At 43.3% G+C, this 13,565-nt stretch overlaps 1 protein-coding gene across 13 annotated transcripts in view; it reads left to right on the top strand.

The window, feature by feature from the left end:
- KALRN (kalirin RhoGEF kinase) overlaps window positions 1-13,565 on the top strand; it is a 520,424-nt gene that overhangs the window by 419,407 nt on the left and 87,452 nt on the right. The gene's annotated exons all lie outside the window — the stretch shown is intronic.

Here is a 13,565-nt window from a genome sequence, read left to right as displayed (position 1 = left end):
CTCCTTTACAACTAGCAACAAAACATATCCCTGCTATTATCCTGAGAGCGTGGGCTTCACCCCCAACGAGTGGTGAAATATTGTTTGTCTCTTTGGTGTCTGTAGCCTATTCAGTTGATGTTCTGTTCTGAGCAGTGTGTGTCCCGTATATAGCATCCACGCAACCAGGCGTAGGAGACACTTCAGACTAATAGACCAGAACCAGGCCAGTTCAGGGCATCCAGAGCAGGTCTCCTTTTGGTTGTGCCCTCATTTTTGGCCATGCACAACGCAAGTAAGGTCTCGGGAGGAAAGGCTCCAGTTACCTCACTCCCGACTTCAAGCCCCCAAAATGAACTGGCTTTTAAAATTATTTTTGCCTCTGTATTAAGGGAAATAGAATTCAATCTATTCTTGTTTGAGCAAGTTAAGCTTGGTGGTTTTCTTTGTTTTGAGAAAAAGCACTGAAACTGGGCTGTAGTCCATCCTTGCTCCTTGCCTGCACTCCCACTGTGGAGGCTGGGAGTGGGGCTCATCCCCAGGACAGAGCAGTGTGGTAGGGCCAGGGTCTGCAGTCAAGAGTTTGCCTTAGAGAGCCATCTGATTTAAAACTTGGGGAGGAGAGCTCAGCTTTTGCTCTTGGATTTGACCCTCTCAGCAGGCCTCATTCGGTTTGGTGCTTCCCTTTGCCCTGTTTTGCAAGAGGGAGGAGGCGAAGGCAGTGCTGGCCATCAGCTCTGTCTGTGGTGCAAACTCCAAACTCATCATGCACTTCTTAGACCCACTGCTGTGTCTCCTCCCTGCTGCATGCCAGAGCCCTGCCCTGCTTCTGCTGCCACAGGAGCCTGTCCTGGTCCTCAGCTGTCTTTTGAGAAGCACTGCAGTTGCTTGCATGCAAATTAAATCTGTGAATAAACAGAAGGGTTGGGTAAAACTGAAAATCAGCCTAGTCTGCGTAACAGTAATCACTACCTGGCATGACTCACAGGAAGCCAGAGACGTGTCTGCTGTGTGCATGGTCCTGCAGTCGGACCTGTGTCCTCTCTGAAGGACGCTGTGAGACACCACTCAAACTTCATTTCAGTGTGCTAGGTTGTAGAGCTTTTCCTCAATTGAAATAAAACTGGAAATTACAGGAGTAGGCTGTGGAAAGGGATGCAGGAAATGCTGAGGAGGTTGGAGACAGTGCTGCAGGGGGATACAAACTGGTAAGAGACATGGGGACTCTGCTTCTGGCAGAACTGCATGAGCGTCAGGGCTCAACTGCACCACAGGTATGGTGTGACAGGCACAGTGCCAGGCTGTGGCTGGTGGACCACAGCCGACTGATGCCTGGAAGTCACCAGGCTGCATCAGCACAGCACTGCATCTGCGCTAGCACACTGTGCCTGTCTGTGGGGCAGGTTATCTCATGTAACACGCAGTGACTACTTCCAGGTTGGAGCTGGCTCTTGTTCCATCATCTCAAAGCAGGTGCAGAGTCAGCCTGGTGCCAGCTGGCTCCAGCCATGTATTCATGTTTCTTCCGTACGTCTCCTTCCCACCCAGCCTCAGTTTTCTTCCTGCGCGTACCAAAGCTGTATCAGGGAGCCTCAGTATTAATGGGATCTCCAGAAGTGCTGCTAGAAATAATAAAAATAACCACTCTATCCACAATTTTGGCCAGAGTTCAGCAAATAGGTTCTGTGTCTAATCAGTTCTCCCCTATTAGAAAAACAGGAAATTGTTTAAACTGAATGAACAGATGCTGGGAAAAAAAGGAGTGGTAAGTTTAAAGGGGAAAATTCAGTAGCCATTGGAAGAGCCTGCTGGTATCATGAGATGCTGGAAGGATTAGCATGATAAATGGCTTCTGACTACTGATATTTGTGTCCTTTAATACTTTCAGTAGCCTTAGGCACATGCTGGACTTAGAATCCCACCCTTGAAAAATTTCTGGCCTTTCTCTACAACCCAAAACAAAGGCTGGGTCATCTTATAAGAACATCAAATAGTGTCCCCTGTCTGTTTCAAGTATACATACACAGTTGCAGAAAAGCAGGTTAATTTTGCTTGCAGTTACCAAGAGACATAATTCTTTGCTTTTACAAACGCTGTAATTTCTAAAACAGAAAGTATTTATTCACAAAACTTAACAATTCTAACAGCAGAGTTTGCCATCTATGATAGAAACATGCAGAGGTTTTGACAAGTATTAAAACATAGTTGCATCTGCTTAGTGGGAAATTACAAATCACTGTGTTCTATTATAAGTTATGGTGGACTATAGATCTAAATGATGTGGCTCACAGGATCTATCTACCATCCTTAAAATGAAAGAATAAAGAAGCTAATAGTAGCCAACACCTGAACAGATGAAGGCTTGAAAGATTTGGTGGCATCACCAGAGCATTTTGTAGAGCCTCAGTGCAAGTCCTCATCAAACAAAAAAAAAAATCCTTTTTAAACAGCCTCACTGAAAGCCACTGGAAATGCAAACCCAAACTTCACAACTGAACTTGTGCTCTGCCACTTCCTCACTTTTTTACTCTATTCATTTGAAATTAGGTAAAGAATTAACACAAAATTTTGCAAAAGGAAAAATGTGGTGCGAATGTAAGAGAACAAACCTGAAAAGAGAACACTTCCTACCTTTTGTAATGAAATATCTTTACAGATTTCTCTTGAGGATGAAAACAGTAAAAGTGCAGAGACTTTAAGGACTGCTCTCCCAGCCTTCTGTCTGACTGCTGGCTGTGTTCCTTTGGAGGATACACACTGGATTTTTTCATGACTTGGCTACAGCTCAGAGCCCAAGTATAGTTCTGCCTGTCCTTCCTTTCACAGAATCATAGAGTAGTTAGGGTTGGAAAGGACCTTAAGATCATCTAGTTCCAACCCCCCTGCCACGGGCAGGGACACCTCACACTAAACCATATCACCCAAGGCTCTGTCCAACCCAGCCTTGAACACTGCCAGGGATGGAGCATTCACAACTTCCTTGGGCAACCCATTCCAGTGCCTCACCACCCTTACAGTAAAGAACTTCTTCCTTATATCCAATCTAAACTTCCCCTGTTTAAGTTTGAACCCGTTACCCCTTGTCCTATCACTACAGTCCCTAATGAAGAGTCCCTCCCCAGCATCCTTATAGCCCCCTTCAGATACTGGAAGGCTGCTATGAGGTCTCCACGCAGCCTTCTCTTCTCCAGGCTCAACAGCCCCAACTTCCTCAGCCTGTCTTCATACAGGAGGTGCTCCAGTCCCCTGATCATCCTCATGGCCCTCCTCTGGACTTGTTCCAACAGTTCCATGTCCTTCATATGTTGAGGGCACCAGAACTGCACACAATACTCCAAGTGAGGTCTCAGAAGAGCAGAGCAGAGGGGCAGGATCACCTCCTTCGACCTGCTGGTCACGCTCCTTTTGATGCAGCCCAGGATACGGCTGGCTTTCTGGGCTGTGAGCGCACACTGAAGCTGGCTTATGTTCATTTTCTCATCAACCAACACCCCCAAGTCCTTCTGAGCAGGGCTGCTCTGAATCTCTTCTCTGCCCAACCTGTAGCGGTGCCTGGGATTGCTAGGTGTAGGACCTTGCACTTGGGTCCTGATTGGTTTCTGATGACCTGAGAGTGTTTGCAGTTACCCTCTGAAAAAAGGTTTCTGGGATTCACCTTTTGCAAGCGATTTACAGATGATTGTGTAAAAGAAACTCATCTGCAGTCTCTGTTACTGTACTTGAGAACTTATGGGATGAGGTTTTTTCTGAGTAGCATTCCAAGGAAGAAAAAAGACAGACCTGTGACACTAGGAATGTAGCTCTGATTGAGCTATCCAACATGGCTGATTACAGGAAAGCTGTGATTTTTATTCTTCTCTTTTACCCTATAATTGAGCTCTGAGGTATTCAGTTATTAATTTCAAAGAGAAATCCACAAGGATAGAAAGGAACGTAATGAGTTAGCCAATATTCATTAAGCTCACTGTGACAAACATATCCCTGGTGTCAGCCTGTTAGCTTTGACTGAGTGATTCCAAATTTGAATTTGGCCCACAAAACATTTAGATGAAATCTTGATCTTAAAATTCTTGTCTTATGAGCCCTCACCCAGCATTTTTCTTGTACCATCAAAGTCACAGTGTAACTCAAAGAGTAACCGAGAGTAGTTCTTGCAGTAATTTTAAGCAACCTCCATCACTAAAGGAAAAAGAGAGTTAAAACAGAATAGGTTTTTATGGCACTTGTTTTGGACTGATGTTATGCAAAGGGATCCTGTTCAGGGCCCCAGACCAGACCCTGCCTGCAGGATACTTGTGTCTGTACATATCTCTGGAGGAGGGGAGGAATATATTTTTTTAAGATGCTGTGTAAACATCTTGCTGTGCAGGCAGATGGCCACTTAACAGCAGGGCTTTGGTGGCAGTGGTGGGTCCTTGTAACAGAGCAAACTGAGAAGCAGTTGGTTCTTTTCCAATTGAAAAGGGAACATAGGTTTCACAGGGTGTATGTTAGTGGGGTGAGCATCTCGCCTGCGCTTCCTAGATGGATGACATGGGCCCTGGTGGAAGAGCACCTGGTCAGGAGGGCCAGGAGTTTTGGTGCTGCTCAGGTGATAGCCTGTACTCTTAGGGGGCTGTCTTCCTGACCCTACAGCCAGAGAGAGCCTGAGACTGGTAGGTGTGATGGCAGGCTGGGCTGTGAAAGAAGGAAAAATAATAAGGATTTAACAAGTCTGGTGAGCAGAGTGGCATTGATGAAAAAGAGATCATGCAGAGACCTGTGGATTTGTAACTGCTCCTTGACGGAAGAAGCAGATCATTTAATGGACTAGTGTGCAAAGCTGGTGAGGCTAGTCTAGCTCTTGTTGGGGTTGGAAATCTCTTTCCTCCAGTTCCTGATCTCAGAAGAGTGATCTGTGTAGGGAAAAGCATAATTGTTTCTTCCCACATCCCTGTTTTTAAGAACATCTTGTATTTTAGTGGGGGAAAAGAGTCTAGGCTGCTTTTATTGTGTCCTTGTTCCTGTTGAGTATTAAATTGTGATCTGCATTGGCTCACGCACTTTCTCTGTTGTGTTTTAAACAGTCTCTGGTGTGAAACATGTTAGATGGCAATGACTCCTGATGTCCCGCGGGGAGCTGTGTGAGGACAATTCAGAAGTTTTAGTGCACTGCAGTAAACCTTCAGTTGTTCTCCTAGAGGCTGAGAAATTGGTTTCATTTGTGAAAGTCTTAATTAAGAGCAGTCGATTAAAATGTTTTTAAGGCTCTGAACTAAAGGAAACATTTCATTAGGTAACACAGTCGATTCAACTGGCACATAAACAGGTCATGGGGTTTCTGTCAAGCAAACGATGTTCAGCCTTCCATTGTCAATATAAATACGAAGCATTTAAATAAAAAAAACAAACCCTCACCTCTGTTCCTAACACCATTCCAACAAGTGTGTTCACAGTCAAAATTTCATGGTATAGACTGCCTTTCAAGAGAGATCATATCATGTGGACCCCTCCTACCAGCATTTAACGTCTCATGGCATCCTTGTTACAAGCTCAGGGTGTGGCTTATGCAGAAAAATCACATCAGGAAAGGTTTTGCTGTGTTCTACACCTTTTCAACTATGATGGAGCAGCTGGAAACAGGCTGGCTAACCAGTGTGGTGTAACACGGCAGCTCTTTGTGGGCTGGCACGAAGGGCTGCTGGGGCCCAGCTTGGGACTACTGCTCTACCTCATTATACAAATGTGGCTCTATGCAGCCGTGAAAGGAATGGGAATAGAAAGATGAAAGAACTCAAAACCACTTTGCTATTTCAATCAGGTCACCCTTTCCCTTGTTTTTTTTCTCCGCTGTGTCTCCTTCCTGTCTCTCACCAAACAGTGGCTCTTTATCTTCATTTCCATGGGCTTTGCAGCTTCTCCCCACTGTATCATAGAATCATAGAGCCATAGAATGGTTTGGGCTGGAAGGATCCTTAAAGATCATGTAGTTCCAGCCCCCCTGCCATGGGCAGGGACACCTTCCACTAGATCAGGTTGCTCAAAGCCCCTCCAACCTGGCCTTGAACACTGCCAGGGATGGGGGATCAAAACTTCCCTGGGCAATGTCTGCCCCAGTGACAGAGACCTGGCAATGCCTCCCTCCTGTACCTACTAGTATTTTGATCCCAGACCTCTGTGTTTTCTCCTGCTTCATTGTCGCCCTGTAGAAAAACTCATACCCCTAAAGTGGTGCTGTCCATACTTGCATCTCCTCATGGACTCTGCTATCTCCGAAATAATAAAAAAGTAAAAAATATCTAGCAGCATTTGGCAATATGGGTGATGAGATCTGATTTTGTTGTTTCTAAGAGGAGAGCCAATTCAAGCCTGAGAGGATGAGCCATACCAGTGTAGGGGTATTCATGTCACTATGATTGCAGCTGTACCAGAGATTATACCTGTTGGGTATATCAGTATATCAAGACAAAACTATAATCAAGTCCTTGCACAGTCAAGCCCTAAAGGCAGTGTCAGTCCAAGCACCCCCAGAGGAACTAGATGAGCTAGGCAGCCTGACCAAGCATGGCAAATACTTCTTTTCCATGGCAAGCTGCTGCAGCTACAAGTCATGGGACACAGATTGTATGCAGGCTGCTGGAGCCATGTTCTGATGGCTTGTGAATACCTGTATTTCTCTGACATGGTATTTCTATCTCATTATCTTTTCTTATTTTCAGTATGGCATCATTAGATATTCCAAGCTAGTTTCAGGCATGTGGACTTGTTTAGGACATATCAGTAAAGCCAATTATACTCATTGCATCAGCTGCTTTGTTATCTAATCAAAGTAAAAGGCCTCCAGTGCTCTACCTGGAACTTTATTTTTGTGTAGAAATACAATTTTGATGAATGCTTTGATAAAACAGGAAAAGCTATTTTGGGGGAAGTTGCTTTGCTTTTGGACAGTGGATTTTTATTATTTTAAACACATGAGCCTTTGTTTAAAAGAGAGAAAGCCTGCACATTTTCTTGTTTACTTTGCCTTTGCTTTCCCTTCTGACAGGGGGTAAAACTTCCTCAACCTACTCCCCTGTGAGCTTAACCCCAAATTTCACTGTATGATGTCTGTGCTGTTCTTTTCACCGAAAAAAAAGAAAGAAAAAAAAAGGGGAGGGGGGGCAGGGTGGGGAGGGATTTAAAATGCTGTGGCCAACTGAGCTCATCAAGGATAACAAAGGGTTCAGCACTAGGTCTGGCTTGGAAACTTGGGGGGAAATTCAGCAGTGACACTGAGGGCTGCAGAAGACGGATCACAGCTCTAAAAAGGCTTTTTCTTGTGGGCTCTCTGGACCTGTTTCCTCTTTTGACTTGTTTTATTTCTGTCTATCTGAGGTGTTGAGAGCAACACTCAGGCCGATGTGGCTAAGCATTTTAAGATGAGGCAGAGAAGGCGAGTCCAGTCACTGAGACATAGCCATGCATTCTCCCAACTCTTTGATGTTTCTCTGAGACTCTCATGTCCTGCTGAAGTTTGCTTGTAAAGTCATTGTTAGAAGGCATTTTCATGCTTCCCCACAGGAAAAAAAATAATGTAACACTGAGTCACTTTGCATTGATCTCAGCACCTCACTTCCTCCCACAGCTTCTGTGGAAGACCAAGGTCATGAATTCTCTATGCCCTCCTGGCTTTCCAGACCTCTTTGCTAGGGCCAGCCCTTGCTCTCCAGGACCAGGTTAAGCCCCAGATATTCAGCGCTTTGTGCAATTGGATGGAGTTGTACCCCTCAGTGCAGGTGTTGAGAAGCCCCAGAGCACCCCTTTCCCTATCCTGCAGAGAAGAAAGAACCTCCCTCCTTGGCTGCAGCTCACTCACAGGTGAAGGGGAGGTCCCAGCCAGTCCCTGCTGCCAGGACCTAGATGCTTAGATGATGGGTGGGTGGCCACAGCCCTCTCCTGGCCCATTCTGAGAGAGGACAGTCTGAGAGCACTTCAGCTGTGCACACCTGGACAAACAAGACTGCACTGGTCTTTTCTCCCAGCTTGTCTTCAAAGACATGCTGGAAAAGGAGTCTTTATTTTTTATTGTTCAGATATTGATGTCCCAACTGTTGGGACGTCACAAAGGCCAAAGGCAGTTCTACTGAATAAATGAATGGGTGAATGGTCTGAATGTGATGCCTGTTTCTTTTTATTAAGTGCACAGGAACCTTACAGATGCTTTCTGTTTCTTCTCCTCCTTGGAGCTGTGGTCCCCCAGTGCATTGCAGACACCAGAGCAACAGGTAGAGTAGAGTTCAGTTTGTAGGATGAGGTTTTGTACTAGCCCTGACCTGAACTATAACATTTCCAAGCCTCTGCCCCACCAGTGAGAAAGAAGCAGCCTGGAGGAAGGGTATAAAAATAGCTCTTTGAGTAAAATCTATTTCCTCTGTATTTAGTTGTGTGTCTTGAAATACATGTAGTATGGTGGGAAGGGGGGAGTTGTTCTGTAGTGCTCGGCCCATCAAGCTAACAGGAAGGTCATCCTGAAAGAGCAATTAGGAGCATGTGGATAGCTTGTGTCTTGTGTTTCCTCTGGGGCCAGTCTAAATTTAGCAGCTTCACAGATGGATGTCAGACTGTAATCCATCTGGGACTATGGGGGGAAGAGTAGGATCTGGGTTGTTTGCCTAGGCTTTTTTGCTGTATAACTAGCTTCAGTGAGCCACCATTCATTGTTATGTTCCTCGTGGTTTTCTACTTTGCTCAATACACTGCAACTTACTGCCTGATCATTTTCCCTGAAATGCTTAAAGTTTAAGCATGAAGGAAAAATAAACTGCTAATTCTGGGTTCATACCTGAAATCCCTTCTAACTTTATGTCAATTTGTGGATGTACATTTTAATAGCATCCTGACAAAGGTTGACCCTATAATTAGTACTTGCAAGAACTGCAGTAACACAAGTACTTGATGGTTTCAGCTTCCCCAAAATGTTGCCTCTTCACTCTTTCAGATTCCAGACAGTTAAAGGGACTAATCCTATATGCAGTATTTGCATCCTGAAAGGCCTGTTCACTGCTGGGCTGGTCCTTCCGTTGCTAATCTTGAACAAATATTTTATGAGTATGTTTTGAAGTGAACTAGCTCTGCTAAAAATCCCATTTCCCTGACCAGTCTGAGCCGGAGATATGCAAACTGCAGTACAAAGCACATGTGTATTAAATAATGTATTTCAAGTAATTGAAATCATGTTTATGTATATTTGCTTCAGCACACTGCCCAGATTTGATATATCGATCCTGACACAAGAAGCCTGATTTTCCTGTTATTTACGCAAGCATTTTGTCAAAGCAGTTATTCCCAGGTTACGCATTTTGCAAAAGAGCCTTAACCAATGTAAACTTTACTTAGTTCAGATTAATCCCAAATTATAAAAAGTAGAGTTAATGTTATTGTCACATGATGGTCTAGAAGGCTATAGCAGGAGATTATTTACATAAATGCCAATGTACTTTTTCTGTTCCTATTAACTGGTCTCACAAAATATATTATCTCTTCTTACAAATGTTGCCTTTAACTCCAGAATTGTATTTTTTGAAGTTTTTTTTTGGTTGGTTGGGTGGGTGGGGTTTTTAAGGCAGGGTCCATACTTGACTATATTTTCCTTAAATCTGTTTAAATAAGTCTCTCACAGTTCAGAACAGGTTAATGGAGGTTAAACCAATCTTGCCTTTGGATATCCTGAGCATTTATTAAAAGGTGCTGTTCTACATATGTATCATGTATTCTGCATAAATGCACTAAATAATTATTGATTCTGCAGAATTGTGATGCAATGAAATAAGTACTTTTTTCCTTTCTAGAGTTTGCAAAATATAAATTGAATTTTCCACTATGTAAAAATAGCAAGAGATAATCGTTTGCATGTTGCAGGAAAGGTTGGGATGACCTCCAGTCTCTCTAAAGGTGCGCCTCCCAACAGAAACAATAGTAATGGACTCTCCAACACTTCATGTGATAGAGCAGCCTTGTCTTCTTATCTTAAGCAAGACAATTTACAGCTCACGTGTGTTGATGACTCCTGTTTTTATGAAGTGAACCTAAGGTTCCACAATTCTCACCAGTAATATTAAACTGCCTGATTCTAAACTATAATTTTTATTGCCCATTGCTTTTGTAAACCAAAGGGATTATAAGTTTAAAAGGAGCACACAGTGTTCATATTTCAAGGACATTTTTCTATTTTCTAGATTAGGGAGGAACACTGAAATCTTTCAACTCAAGATACACTTTAAGTAAGTATTTTTAGGTCTGCATACATTTCAGTTTTACTCCTTCCAGACTTCACCCAGCTCTTTATTTTCTCTGTAGATTTCATATTTCTTCAGATTTTTAAGTTAATAGCTGCATTTTGCCAAGGAATATATACCCAGTTTCCTTGGAAATCTATGGGAATTTCATTTAGGCATCACAGAACGGATTCTGGCCTTAAAAGCCAAATGGCATTCTTCAGAAAAACATTGAAGAATTAACTCTGCAGGACTCTTACTCATTGAAATAAAAACATTTTTCCTTCCACTGACTGCAAAAGTCAGATTAAGTTTCATGCAGTGTGAAGCACTCAGGGTGCTCTTGATGCAAATGAAGGCCATTCAAAACCATGAAAAAGCTTAGTAAAAGAAAGTTTTGTGCATGGATGGCAGGGGAAGGTAGTTCAGGCTTTACACCCAGTAGTCTTCATGGCCATTGCACATCTGTTCAGACAAATCTGCTGTAGTTGTGCTATGCATACACAGTGCTATTCCACAGGAGAACTGCTTTGTACATAGTCTTCACCTGGAAGCTATATACATATATACTGCAGTGTTCAATCTGCTACAGCCTTTCCTTATTTTGAAGATGTGTCTTCACGTAAAGATGCAAAAATCCACATTCCACTCCCCGTCAGCTTGCTGATTGCCATCATAAAACATGCTACAGGACATGCAGGCACAGCAGAGACGGGCCTGATCTCAGCAGCACTGGGGCCTGGGGCTTCTCTCTGCTGAACAAAAGATAGTTGGATAGATGGAAGTGCCCATTTTGTCTCATTAAAGGGAGGCTGAATGCCTTTGAGCGTCAGATATGTGTTCTCTGCCTACCCAAGCAGCCAGGATCTACCATAGAGAGTAGGATCACTGAAATCAGGAGATAGTACAACAGTACAGGTGACACATATGTCATGCACTTTGAGGCTTTTGCAGTAAAATCTGAACAGCAATGACAGGAGAACGAAGGCAGATCACAGAACCCATCTGGGATAAAATGAACTTTTTTTCCACCCTAGGTTAATTTTAACCTGGATCAGTTTGCAGATCAGATTCGCTGTAAGGCTGCACAAACATTTCTGTTAGCACAGGGGAAGCAGCAGAAAGGAGCAGGCACCTGGGAGAGACAGACAGGCAGCAAAGGGTTTTGGCAAGGCTGTTGGCTCTTGACAATTCAAAGTGCTCATGGAACTATCATATAATGTGGAGCTGTTACATACCAAGAGATTGGCTGAACATAGGAGTTAAAAAATACTCCATGACATCATGTACTCATCCCTCTCACAGAAAGACAACAGGGTTTTCTGTCTGTGAGGGCTGGAAATGCAATTGTGTAGAAGTCCATCTTTTGGCAATGTCTGATGGTATCCAGCAGAAGGGGGATTTCTAGAGTACTTGGTCTAGACTAGCAATTGCTCACTGATGTTCCCAGGAGCAGCATTTCTGTACTGGACATCAGCAGACATCCTGTCTGGCAGAGAGCTAGCATCCTAATAATGCCATTATTGCTAGTGCATGGCACCAAAGAATGAAAGCAGGCAGAGGTGCTCCACACTGATGAAAGCAGAGGGGTTGTTTTCTAGCCACTTATTCCGCTAGCTAACAAATAGTTTGGTTTTTTTTTTTTTTTAGTTCTCTGCACTAAGGCTGCCTGTTTTGTGTTTCCTTGTTATTTATACTCACCGTTAAGTTTCAGTAACAGCTTTACAGATTCTTTTATGCTGTCTTAAATCTGGTATTGTAAATCAGAAAGCTTTGCCATCTTGAATATTGCCTGGTAAGAACTTCTCTGCATTTTTACCCTATTAAAAAAAGGGAAGTGGAAAATGCAGTTAATGCAATAATTTTGGCCCAAATAAAGAAAAGCTTTTATAATATTGACATTGAATTTTATTTTAATTCCAGTCCAATTCCTGTAGACTGGCCAAACAGAGGAAATTTTCCCTCTAACTCACAAATGATGTGTGCTGCTTTTGTAATTTTAGTTTTAATTTGCCTTGAATCATAATTGTGTTGGATACTAGGTAAGGAGTAGGTGATGAACAGAGCTTGCGCCTTCTGCAGAACATCTCAGGAAAATAGTCTGAATACTCTTCCTTTAAAAAAAAAAACAACCAACCAACCAACACCACAACAAAAAACCCCACACAAAAAGAAAATGCTCAAACCCACAACCAAACAAGAAAAATAAAACACCAAACACCAAAAAACAACCAAAACAAACCAAACAAAAAAAACGCAACCAAAACAGGTAACAACTTACTCTAAGGGAGAAGAAATGCCATTTAGAGAGAAAATTAGCTGTGGTTTCTACCTTCTAAATAGAAGAGCCTCAGGGAAGTTGAGACCGGCAAGTCAGGAATACTTTTGTTATACTATTAGTCTGTAGTTGCTAAAACAACAACTCACCTTTGTCATGCACAAGCGGGTGAGGCTCCTGTTTGTCTTGGAAAGCAGACCATGATGGGCTGAGATAGACTCTGCTGAGGCCCAACACAGTAAGACAGGAGCCAGAACATGTCCAAAAGGCAGCGCTTTAATGCTTTGTGTCTCCCATCACTGGGTATTGCAGGAACTACCAAAGATATGTCTCTGCTCTAATGGAGATAAGTGCTTCAGGAAATTAACACAAAACCTGCTTTAAAGTTTTATTTCACTTTTTTTCTGCTGAAGGGTTGGGTTTTTATTCTGACCAGCTTATTCAGGATGCGTCCACCATGCAGCATTGCTCTGCAGCTATGTACACTACTAACATAACGTGGCACGTAGCTTCACTTACTGGATCGCTCACGTTTAACTGGTTTGTGAGATCAGGCTCTTTGCTGCAGCCTCGAGTGTAACTCATCTGGTGGTACTGCTGGCCAGTCAGACAAGTCCACTCTTGCTGAAGCAGTATAGCCAGCCCAGGGCAGGTGAACTTACATTGAGACCTTGGAGGATGGCAGCAGGGTAAGACTGTGCTAGCTTCTGTTTTCTTAAGCAACTCACTGTCAGAAAATGGTTACTGCTTAAGAAGCAGCTGTATATGTATATGGTCCTGTGCTCAGGAAACCAGAGGGTATAGACAATGTAGGAATCTGTTCTAATATATCTGAGAGGCAAAATTAGGCTGGAGGTTAAAGGGGCACATGTGTTCCACAGGTCTGTTCTGCTCCCAAGAGTGAATGAAACTCTTGCAGATTATACCTACATGAATATTTTGGGGGCAACTCTAAGTTCCCTTGAGACAGACTGAACCACATGAAAGCGAGTTTATGTTTCTTATTCTGCAGTCTGCTCTACATCCGTCTAACTCGTGCTGTTTATGTGATGATCTTTTTAAGAAACTTCTGGGGG

The sequence above is a fragment of the Pezoporus occidentalis genome, unplaced genomic scaffold (assembly GCF_034315485.1).
Source record: "Pezoporus occidentalis ecotype Australia unplaced genomic scaffold, CSIRO_AGI_Poc_V1 ctg12, whole genome shotgun sequence".
Lineage (NCBI taxonomy): Eukaryota > Metazoa > Chordata > Aves > Psittaciformes > Psittacidae > Pezoporus > Pezoporus occidentalis.
This window is presented reverse-complemented; position numbering and strand designations above follow the sequence as displayed.